Source organism: Canis lupus, chromosome 8 (genome assembly GCF_048164855.1).
Source record: "Canis lupus baileyi chromosome 8, mCanLup2.hap1, whole genome shotgun sequence".
Lineage (NCBI taxonomy): Eukaryota > Metazoa > Chordata > Mammalia > Carnivora > Canidae > Canis > Canis lupus.
In genome coordinates this window covers 12,897,015-12,909,023 of record NC_132845.1, presented here as the reverse complement: position 1 = coordinate 12,909,023, position 12,009 = coordinate 12,897,015, and the positions used below count along the sequence as shown (strand labels likewise).

General features: G+C 35.9%; 1 long non-coding RNA gene across 9 annotated transcripts in view; it reads left to right on the top strand.

Annotated features, from left to right (window-relative positions):
* LOC140637838 (uncharacterized) overlaps positions 1–12,009 on the top strand; it is a 161,045-nt gene that overhangs the window by 98,213 nt on the left and 50,823 nt on the right. For 7 of the 9 annotated variants that reach the window (XR_012034911.1, XR_012034916.1, XR_012034915.1 and 4 more), the window contains one exon: positions 8,280–8,491. The exons of 1 other annotated variant lie outside the window; for it this stretch is intronic. This is a non-coding gene — a long non-coding RNA (uncharacterized lncRNA). Of the gene's footprint in view, positions 1–2,986; positions 3,042–8,279; positions 8,492–12,009 lie in introns of all 9 variants that reach the window. One more of the 9 variants, XR_012034913.1, reaches the window with a different exon arrangement.

Sequence of the window (12,009 nt, the reverse complement as noted above, 5' to 3'; positions counted from 1 at the left end):
CGTAATGTATTGAAAACCATTTTCTTTCCTCACATAGTCGATATTATATCTCATTCATATATTATATCCCAAATACCTGTTTGCTTCTTTTTATTAATGTCCTACGATATTCCTTTGCAAGTTGCATACTATTTTTTTAAAGATTTTATTTATTTATTCATGAGATACACAGAGAGAAGGAGAGAGAGGCAGAGACACAGGCAAAGGGAGAAGCAGTCTCCATGCAGGGAGCCCGACGTGGGACTCAATCTGGGTCTCCAGGATCCCACTCTGGGCCGAAGGCAGGTGCTAAACCACTGTGCCACCCAGGGATCCATAGCATACTATTTTAATTACTATAGCATTATAGTTTGTTTTGAAATCTATTTGGGTTTTCTTTTTTAATTTTGCATATTGTGCTTTCATTAAGGAAATTCTTGGGAATTACTGAAGTCTAGAGTAGCTTGAATAGTATTACTATCCATATTTTTTTCTAAAAATATTTAACATCAATTTTATTTATTAATATTTGCAAAAATAATTCCAAATCAACTGAAATACTACTAAAATAATTCATATTAATTACAATATTATAATAAATTAATTTATTAAGCATTCTCAAATGATCTTCATAAAGAACCACACATCAAAACAAACCTTCTAAACCAAGGTTTCTCAACTTTGGCACTGTTGTCATTTGGACCAGCGAATTATTTGTCCTCTCTTGTTATATGTTGCTTACAAGAGACTAACTTAAGCTTTAAGGACACACAGGCTGAAAGTGAAGAGACAGAAAAATACATTCTAAGCAAGTAGAAACCCAAAGAGAGCAGAGTTATCTCTACTTGTATCAGACAAAATAGTCTTTAAGTCAACAACTGTAACCAGAGATAAAGAATAAAGATAAAGGGGCCGTTTCAACAGAAAGATATAACTATATATATATATATATATATATATATATATATATATATGAACCCAACATCAGAGCACCTAAACAGTTTAAGGAAATATTAACGGATATGAAGGTGAAATAGATGGCAATGCAACAAGAGTAAGAGGCTTTACTACCCCACTTTCAACAATGGATAGGTCATCCAGACAGAAAGTTAATAAAGAAATCATGGACTTGAACCCAAATTTAGATGCAATGGACCCAATAGACATATACAGAACATTTCATCCAAAGGCAGCAGAGATACCAGAGATATGATTTTTTGGCTAACTTCTGTTTCTCAGTGTGCCATTTACACAACAATATGTGCTCAAAGAATTTACCACTTTTTAAACTCCTGTGATGTTGTGTTATAATAAGAAATGTGAAATTGGCCTTCTTCCCTGGTTCCTGACACAGAGCTACAAAACTTTTGGAATTTTTGTGATGGGGTAAGAAGATCACCTTTTGTTATTCTAATGTGCCCTTTTCAACCATACCTGAGTTTATGTTAATGAGGTAAGTCTTGGGGAATGAGAGCATGTTGCCAGAGAAACCAACTATGTGAGTAAAGGGTGGGAACTTCCAGTTGCACTCCCAGACCACCAGAGAGAGGAAAGCGGCAAGAGATGATGCTCTATCACTAATGGCCAATAATTTAATCAATTATGCCTGTGTAATGGACTCTCCATAAAAATTTTAAACAATGGATTTCAGAGACCATTCAGTTGCTAAACACATCAAGTAAGGTGCTGGGAGTGTGACACATCTGGAGAGAATATGGAAACCCTGCACCCCTTTCTCCATACCTTGCCCTACCCATCCCTTCCATCTGGCTGTTCCTGAGTTGTATCTTTGTATAATAAACTGGTAATCTTATAAGTAAACCACTTTCCTGAGTTGTCTAGCCTTTCTAGTAAACTATCAAACCTGAGGAAGGGGTCATGGGAACCCCTAATTCTGGTTGGTCAGAAATACAAATGACAATTTGGGACTTGTAAATAATGTTTGAAGCAGGGGAGTCTTGAGCATCAGCCCTTAACCTGCAGGGTCTGAACTAACTGGACAATTCGTATCAGAAGTGGGTTAAATTGTAGGACACCCAGTCTGTGTCCACTGAGAATTAGAGAACTTTTTGGTGTGGAAAAACTCACACTTCTTGTATTATGAGTGTTAAGAATATAGAGAGAAACAGGACAGTTTACCTTTCTTTACCTCCACACTACATGATAGGACATTCCAAGAACAAGAAATACTATCAAATGTTCTTGAATATTGCTAAGGTATTTTGGAAGTGCAGAAATCTTTGCTTTTAGTTTAAATTTGACTCTTTCCTGGAAGCTTGCCTTTGATCCCATTCCAAAGTTCCCTTGATTGTTATACAGTATATTCCTATATAAGAGGACAGGGCTGAACCTTATCAGAAAGTTAACTGGCTTAGACTAGAGAAAAGTTTCCAGTGAACCTAATAGCCTATTCTTTTTGAAAATTATTTCAATTTTATAAACTCTATAAAACTGATTTCCTAAATCTCAATAATATCTCTATAACATTTGCGATTTTCTTTAAATCAGTGATTTTATAAAACACTGGAATACCAATCTGTTTTATAAATCACTTCTTAAAATCTTAGCAAGCATTCTTAGACATTCAAATTCTGTGAATCAGTTTGAAAGCTTGAAATAGAACACAATGGTATTGGCACTAGACTACGGACCAGACAATTTGGATCTATCCGAAGATCAAAACCTATCAAAGAGCAAAATCTTTGACCCTAAGCAGCTGTCTCTCAGATTCATTATTTTGTCAAAGAAGAATGAAGATCTAGTGTACCATTATATCCCTTTTCACAATTTATGGGTGGAGAAGAGGGTTTTGCAAATGAATAGAAAAGAGAAAAATATAAGAAGAATTTATTTTAACATACATGCCCTCTTGCCTGGAAATTGGCAAAATTGTATTTACCTACAGAAAAAGCATTACTTAGCATACTTCCAGCCTCAATCTGACAGTAGAGAAAACAGTTTAGTATTAACATCGGCCGGAGTACACCCCAAGCCTTCTCTCTTACAGTTGCCATTCTTGCCTGCAATACCCAGCGAAGAGATCCCTGTGGTCAATCTTCATGGTAAGTGTAGCCAAGATCAGGGCCATGTGGCACTGGTAGGCTTCCTAAGTGACCCAATAGGGGTTTCCCTATGGATTCAAACTAGTTCCCCACAAGTCCCTGTGGCCTCTCTTCTGCAATCTCTAAGCCTAGGCTGCAATGTAAGAGTATGTAGTGTAGTGTAAGAAATTCCCTAAGCTAAGATACTCTTATTCCAGGCTTTTTTATTTTTTAAAGATTTTATTTATTTATTCATGACAGACACACTTAAAGAGGCAGAGACATAGGCAGAGAGAGAAGCAGGCTCCCTATGGGACTCGATCCCAGGACCCCAGGATCACATCCTGAGCCGAGGGCAGATGCTCAGCCACTAAGCCACCTCAGTGCCTTTGAACATGCTATTTATTTACCTGGAATACTTTTTTTTTTTCCCCGTATATTCAGAAAATTGCTATCACTCTTTAAATCTTAGCTTTAATATCCTTTTTTTAAGGTACCCTATATGTTTCTGTTATAGCCTATATTTTCCTAATTTTCTTGGTTAGAAAAGTTTACTCATACATACTCACAGAAAGGTAAAGAGCATTATAGGAAATTGATCTACAACTGAGAATTAATTGATATTTAATTTTATTTCCTTCTAGTGTTTTCTTCTGTGTGGAATCCACTTTAATATCTATAACTAGTCCTGTTTACCTCCGGATCTGACCTAAGAGAAATACTGTAATGGGTTCGATTTACGTACTTCAAATCCACTCCTAATTTTTATACACATATACACACAAAAACACCTCTAATAATAATATACCATTGCACTATATATATTATAAATTTACAGAAATATACCATTTTACTGTAGAAAACATATTTTTGAAATATATCCATGTTGATGGTTCTAGACATAGCCCATTCTTTTTAATTACTACGGCTTATTCTATAATCCTTCTTATGTCTTCCATGTGTATGTACTAAATCTTATTAACTATTTCTCAGAAAACTTCATGAAGTCATGAATTCCCTTCACCATTGTTTCTTTTATTGCATAGCACAGTGCCTACTATTCTACTGGCAAACTGTAGAGTACGGAATCAAGTTTGCTCTTACGTTTACCTTGAAATAAGGTTTTTTATATGTATGTCTGGAAATCCAATTATTAGGTTGCTTCCTCTTACTTTTACTAAAGTTTATGGAATCATTCAGAGAAAATGATGATTAAATTTTATTGATTTATCTTTGGTCTTGATTTAGAGGGATTTTTGAGAATCTTATTAGTGTTATGTACTGCCGGGATACCTGTAAGTTATGGTAAGCTTGCTCAAAATGCCTGCTGAGTGCAGGAGAGCTCCTGAACACAGTCTGTCCTGACTTGCATGACTCTGGACACACTACTTATGCTGTCTCTGAAACTTCAATTTTATCTGTCAGATGTGGTGGAAGGTGATAAATACTTCACCTCCAGGACTGAAATGAAATAACCTATGTCAAGCTGTTACACAGTGTTCAGAATAGCATATGTGTCCAGTGGACATCGGTGGTTACACAGATTACAAATAATTAAAATTCTCTCCATTCTAAAATGCTGAGAGATTCCATAAATAAACTTCTTTTGTGGGACAATCTCATTATGTTTTCTTTGACAGATTTTAGAAACTTACCTTTAAGGTTCACAAATAATACTCACCATGCCCTGTCTATAAACTATGATAGTGCAAAGAGTAGAGGCTTTGGACTCAGTCAGACCTGAGTCCAAGGTACTACTAACAGGTTAGTCATATGACATTAGCCAAGCTATTTAACCTCTCTGAGACTCACTTTTTCATCTGCTGATCATGCATTCTATCAAGGTGTGGCAGACTTCCTTAGTCATCTAATGTCATTAGTCTCACTGCCTCTAGTCTATCACAAGAGGAAACCCTGATAAGAAGAGCAAGGACAAAATAAAATTCTCAAAGCACACACGATAAAACTAATGAGGAAAGTATTTGTGAATTAATTGAGGACTTTACAATAAATCTGGACAGTATCTTCTTTTTCTTTCCACTTCTATATTTGCTATGACTTATGTGGTGAGGTTGGCATTAGGGATTTGGGATCACTCCCCACCCAGAAATCAAAAGTAGGTAATAGATCAAAGCCAAAAAAATACATGGAGCAGAAATCTCAAGGCAGCATTAGGACCAAGCCTTAAAGAGGAGATGGGGGCAGTCTTCCAGAACCTTGTATGGTTGTGGTTCAGCCCCCATCAAGGCAGTGTAACAAGCACAGATAAGGGGCAGGTACTCAAGCTGTAAATAAAATATGTCCTTGCTTGCAGTAAACCTTGCCTATAGAGCCTTTGGGAACTAAGTAACACATGGACAGTTGGTGGCTGAATCAAATTGTAGGAATGTGGGGTCCACATCTTCACCATTTACTTTTCCATGGACCTCATGTTACCACCAATTTCAGAGATGTTATAGGATCTAAAAGAATTAATATACAGGAAGTATTTGCTTATTCTCTTTTGCTGCAAGTTCTCATTCTTAAGGCTCTTGATAGAGGCAGATTCTAAGTGAAATGTCAAAGTGAGTGGTGTTGTCTTTGGCATTTTCCCTTCTACTTCTTTGTCCCCTGATGTTTTATCTTCTCTCTGCTCATTTTTTGCAGATTCTTTGTCTAGCTACACCCAGGAGTAGGGTTTCTCATTTGTTTATTTCACCTTTGTAAATATGAGACTTTAGGCAGCCCGTGAGTAATCAGGAATGTCAGCACCCTTGAGCAAATAATAGCATTTTGCAAACTTCTTGCTGTCCAACCAGCTAATCATCATGTCTTATCCAAAAGTCTGCCTGTTGCAGTTATGATTGAGTATAGACCCTTTAAGAAAGAATTTTGCCTCTTCACCCACTCACTCAGAACTAGCTATTATAAAAAGACAAGCATCTACTGATAAAATAGCTCTTCATAGATATTTATTTTAGGGGAGGACTATTGAAGAATAAACAGGATTCAAAGCAATGAGTGTCTATGTGGAATTCCAGGAATAGTCTGATGGGAGCAATTAAGGTTTCTAGGCTGTAGAAATTGCTCAAAGATGAACAAATTAATGAGAGATATTTTGGAATGAGACACCTTGATAGAATCCCTTAAACCATTTAAAGATGGTACCCCTGGATCCGATGGCTATTTGAGAAACTAAAAACTCTAACCTATCTTCTACATATCTTTGTTTTCCAAGAATGCCCGTAGGATATCTGGCAGAAAAACACATACCAGGGTGGTAGAGGGGAATGAGTCACTGACCTGGTGTGATACCTGGAATGCGACCTGCAGACTGGAGTACACCTCTTTTTTAAAATATTTCATTCTTACAAAGCTTGTGTGCATTTATGGCTTTAAGGCAGGAATTCTCTCAGGCTTAAGACGTAAATTAAAGCCATACAGTGTCAACTTCAATAAGGGCCTCGGTTTTTCAAATTTTTGACTTCCACTTAGAGAGACAACACTGCACTGGAAGGTTACTCTTTTTGATCAGTCTCAACATTTTTCCAGTCATTTTCAACTCCCCTTCAAAAGACTCTCCCGCTAGAATTATATGAATATTGTGCCCCCAAGGTGAATGCAATGTTTGGAACAACAAAATATTGATTTCCCATTGTGTAACTTCCATTTAATTTAAACCAAAATGCAAGAAGGGGAAAGAGTTGGTAAGAAAGTACACTGATATAACCCTTTCCAGTGATCCTTAAAAACTTCACACATTTCCGGTGTTGAGTTTTGTTGACAGATACTTATTTCAGTCACATTTTGGCCTTCTAGATCTCTTCAAAGTCTGGTTTAAAAAAATCTAAAATTGTTCTTAAAGCTTGGCTTCTCTAGCCCAGGGATTCTAAGAATTGGTATGGTAAACATTAAACCCTAATGCCCAATTCAGTCTAATTCATTATAGTTGGTTTAATTCTTAGGACTTACTCCAAAATAGTTTCTAAACTTATTTGCTGTTCCATAAATGTATGAAAATAACAGGTCTATGCTAACCTATAGCAACATGTATTTTGTTTTTGCAACCTGATTATTCCAGGCTAAGAGTAATTTGGAAATCTCCTGAGCAATGTTCTACCATTTTGTATATTCTATTATCTTGCTAAACAGTTCTGATCTGCTGTTCTCCTCATTCTCAAAGATCAGAAGCATTTTCCTATGATATTTTTCTAACATTATTTTCTAAAACCATAGTAAACAAACATATCCTTGGTTATTTTTCTCAGCTTTTTCTCTGCTTCTTTTACCTGGATTGTTGAAGTCCTTACTTATATCTGATTGCTTTAGGTGGGAGATATACTGGGTATTTTTCTCAGGTTTTATAATTTTTATCACTGAATGAATAAGGTAGTCATTCTCATTATTAACTTCCAGATTTTGTAATTCATTCGTTAATTCACTTATTTAAAATGTCATCTAATAATGAAAACAAAAAGACAACCTACCTTTATTGGACTGTGCTAAAAGCACTTTATATACATCATTGTATATATTTTTCACAATGACTTTAGGAGGTTAGGTCTATAATCCTCATTTTAATGGTAAAACTGAGGCTCAAAAAACTTAGGTAATTTACCCAAACTTACCCAGTAAATAGTAAAAGCAGAACTATAACCAATAACCTTTCAAAGCCTAAGTTTTAGCCTCCATATTATCCTAAATTTATCAGTGGATCACAATTTTGGGACATAATGTATGTAAAAAGAGAAAAATAAATTTAGAAAAGACACTGCTTTTTTAAAACTTGCAATAGAATAAAAAAATCTATATATACCAAAATCTATAAAACATGGTATAAATATGACACAAGCCTGGGGAAGATAAAAGCTTTGGAAAAGGGAATCCCTGGGTGGCTCAGCGGCTTAGTGCCTGCCTTTGGCCCAGGATGTGATTCTGGAGTCCCGGGATCGAGTCCTGCATCGGGGTCCTGGCATGGAGCCTGCTTGTCCCTCTGCCTGTGTCTCTGCCCGCCCACCCCCCCTCTTTATGTCTATCATGAATAAATAAATAAAATCTTAAAAAAAAAAAAACTTTTGAAAAGAGAGGCTAAATAGATTCCTGATATTCAAAATGGTAGGTCTAAGGAGTCTTTTTATAAAAAGGAGAAAGAAAGGTAGGTCAAATTTATTAGTTTACATAATTGCAGGTTCAAGAGTAGATTAGGTGTCAGAGAAGCTTAGTCCTCTGTTTCAGGGATGTGACCAGACCCCATTTCTTTTCCTCTTCCCACTCTCTTAGACATGTCTTCAGTATTGATCCCATTCTTCTCTGTGGTTTCAAAGCTTCAAGGTAACATGGTTCCAGGTTTACATCCAGCAAGAAAGAAAAAAAATTCCTCCCTGAATAACTCAATAAAGAGACATGGAATTTGGGGAGTGAGGGCATGATTGGCCTGACTTGAGTCATCTCTCCATCTCTCCTACACCAATCACTGTTGCCCAGAGGAGAAGGTATGTTAATAGGTTTAATTTAATTAGCGAGATTACTGCTGAGTTCTGGATGGGATCAGTTAGACTTACAAAGCACACAACAGAGAAACTCAGGATATTATTAGAAAAGGGAAGAGAGTAAAGTCAGTCACTAAGGATTTGTGCCTTAAGATCTTATGATTTGTATGTACTATATCTTAAACACAAAAATGATATTTAATAATTTAAAATTATGAAGTGATAGTCTCGAATGCCATTTACCAATATCATGAAAACATGCTTTGTAAGTTCATCTTCTGAGTTTTTCTTTGCTCTTGCTGTTGCCCTCAACTGAACTACTTTCCCTCACTCCTCTAAATTCTCAGCAAGCTAAAGAACACAGCTTAAACCCATCCTTAGAATGTCTTTCCTGGCCACCTTTCCCCAGAGTGCTAATTCTAGTCATATTTAATATCTCTGCTTGTACTGTTAGTTCTTTGTCTTTGTGTATATGAGTTGTCTCTTCAACTTGATAATAATCTTCCTGAAGACTCTCACTAAATATCCAGGCTAGCTATATCTTAATAATCAGGGGCATTTGTAGTTGCAATTACAAACACAGTTCATTTTTAGTAGAGCAGTGCTTCTTAACTGGTCTGGAGGCAAGAGACCTAGAAAAGCATTAAAGTTATGTTGTAAAGACATGAATATATCTGATTTTATGTAACTAGATGTATTATTTTATGACACATTAGTTACCATCCTAAAATTTATGTAGATAAGTAATAATAAGAGGCAACAAAAATATAAGAAAACAATTTGAGAGGAAAAATATAAAAATTCTACCAGTGTGTATGTCTTATTGATATCTTTCTGTCATGTTTTGCCTTGCTTTGTTTTTTGATGAGGAAAATCTAAGCCTTCTAAAATATTGGTGATACAATTCCTTGACTTAGTTCAGTAGGCCTTGGAATTCCAAGGGCTCACTGTTTGCAAACCTCTGCCACAGTGACAAAATATATTTATTCTTACATCAACCTGTGATATAGGTAATGGTTACACATGTTATTAATTACAATAGAATTCCAACAAGCTCAGTTATACTCTTAAGAGCTTGATCTTAAATCAAATCTAATCACTAATTCCAAAGACAGTGTTCTGAAGGCCTAGTACATCTTGTTTTGATCTTTCAGCTATTTAATCCCATCTTCCTATTTTTTCCAGAACTCTGAGGTAGCATATAGATAGGCTGAAAAAGTGGTAAGCATTTTCAGCACTGTTGTTATCTACCTAGAAACTTTTCATTTTCAATAAACAGACAGGAGATGAGAGAAGGAACCAATATTTATTTAGCCCTAAGTATGTGCCAGGTACTTTGAATGCCTTAATTCATACATTCATTTATTCGTTCTTTAACAAATACCTTTTTGAGGGCTGGAGCACAACCAAAAAAGAAGAGTATTATTGTGATGAGCAAGAATAGACTCACACCCTACATTCACGAAGGGCTTATATTCTTAATGGGGAAGTCATATAATAACCAGATTCATCATTGTAAACAGTGAACAGTGTTGGGAAGGAATAAAATGTGATTTTATCTTCAACAATCCTTTAAAGAGGCATGCTGCTCCCTATTCATGAGTGAGATTAAGAAACTTGTCCAAATCTACAAGGTTAGTGAAAGTCAGCTGGGCTGCCAAGAATTGCTGGGCAAGTGTTGTCCTGCACCTCTCCTGGGGGCAGGGCCCATCATTGACATCAACTCTAATGTGGCTGATGCTCCTAGAGTTGTGCAGTATACCACCTGCACAACCATACGCAGGGCCTTGAGTCAGAGGGGATTCAATACTTAGTTTGACCATATTACCCTAGTTAACGTAGCTTTTCAGAGTAACCAGACCGAAAATGTGTTAATTTGTTCATCACATTCATCGTATATGAAGGCAAGTTTTGTGGACAACATCTAAATGATACCCTGAGATATAACAGATTGTTTAGATACACTGTATTTGTAAAATACACACACACACAAAAGATGTTCCTCGGCCTCGCAGAGTTTGTAGACCAGTAAAATAAAAGGAAATGAGATTTGCTATTATGACACAATACACTTAAAAGGCATGTTATTGTTAGTAAAGGATTTTTATTTGCTTCTCGTAGTAGTTCATAGTACTGACAGGAGAAATGGTTGACAAGGTAACCAGAATGTTTGGATAAAAAGTCTGAGTTTTCTTACTCTGGCCAATGATGGACCACTGCCAATTTGGGGACATATTCAATGCATTACACAATTAGGATGTTTACTCTAGGCATGTAGACACATGAAGGGAACCAAGTCTCAGGGAATTCAGTTATAAGGTTTTCACAAGGGTCAATTTAATGTGATAAGTTCTTAGATTGTGACAATGAAAATTAAAAAGAAAAAGAAGGGGGAGGATAAATGCAGAAAAACATATACTATTTAGAAGGACTACTGAAGTCTCTTTTCTTCTTGTTTTCCTACAGTTTCAACTTTATGTACAAGTAACACTTAGTAAATCTTTCTTACTTTTTCACTGTAATATAAATGAACAATCTTACATAGCTCATTTCTCAGCTCGTTTTAATTAGTATCAGAATAGGAGAATGGGTATCTCAGGCTGTTAGTAATTTGATATAGAACTTTTCACCTCCAGGTCAATGGTAAGTGAAACACATTTACATATTTTTAAGTGGATTTATTGCTCTTGAAGGGAGCCCCGTTGTAATCCTTCACTCCAGAACAAGTTATTGCCAGAAAGCCCACAGGCGTTGAAACATTGATCAGGAAGTAACAGGGAGAAAGGGTTCAATTTCAACTGCTCTTCAATGTTTGGCTTGCAAGATCTTCTTAAATTGTTTTAATTAATCCTAATTATGATTCTATTTTTAAAGACATATCCAACTGATGACAAATTGGATATGGACCAATAAGCTGGGTTTATTTCCATTTCCAATATGTGCTATGCAGTTACTCAAAAATAATTATCCATATCAGAAAAAAGCAAGAAATTTACTAGCGAGCTCACTTTGTGCTAAGGGGGAAAAAAATGAGTGGTAGAAATTCTATTACAAATTTCAGTAATAGGAATATGGCTTTTACAATTAGGAAACAATAGTACCATTTACATTGATCTTAGCATCAAAGGAATTAGACGTCACTTTTTCTGGATGTGTGTGCCCACTTAACACCCCTAGAAATGGCCATAATGGATTCAACTCTGTCCGATTTCCCAGCCTCCAAGGCAACACATCCATGGCAACACCAAAGCATCATTATAGTTTCTCAACTGTGCAAAAAAATAACCATTTCTTAACTTCCTTTAGCCCAAGCTCTTCTTAGGCAATGAAAAAAACAAAACAACAACAACAAAAAAACAACAACAAAACAAAAAACCCAAAACAACAAAAATCCCAAATGTCAGTTGTTACCTTATTGTTTATATGCTCTGTAAGACATGTAATTATGAGATGAGCGTATAATAATAAATAAAGCACAATACCTGTGTCGCAGCTCAAAGTATAAGGAATGAAGGACCTGA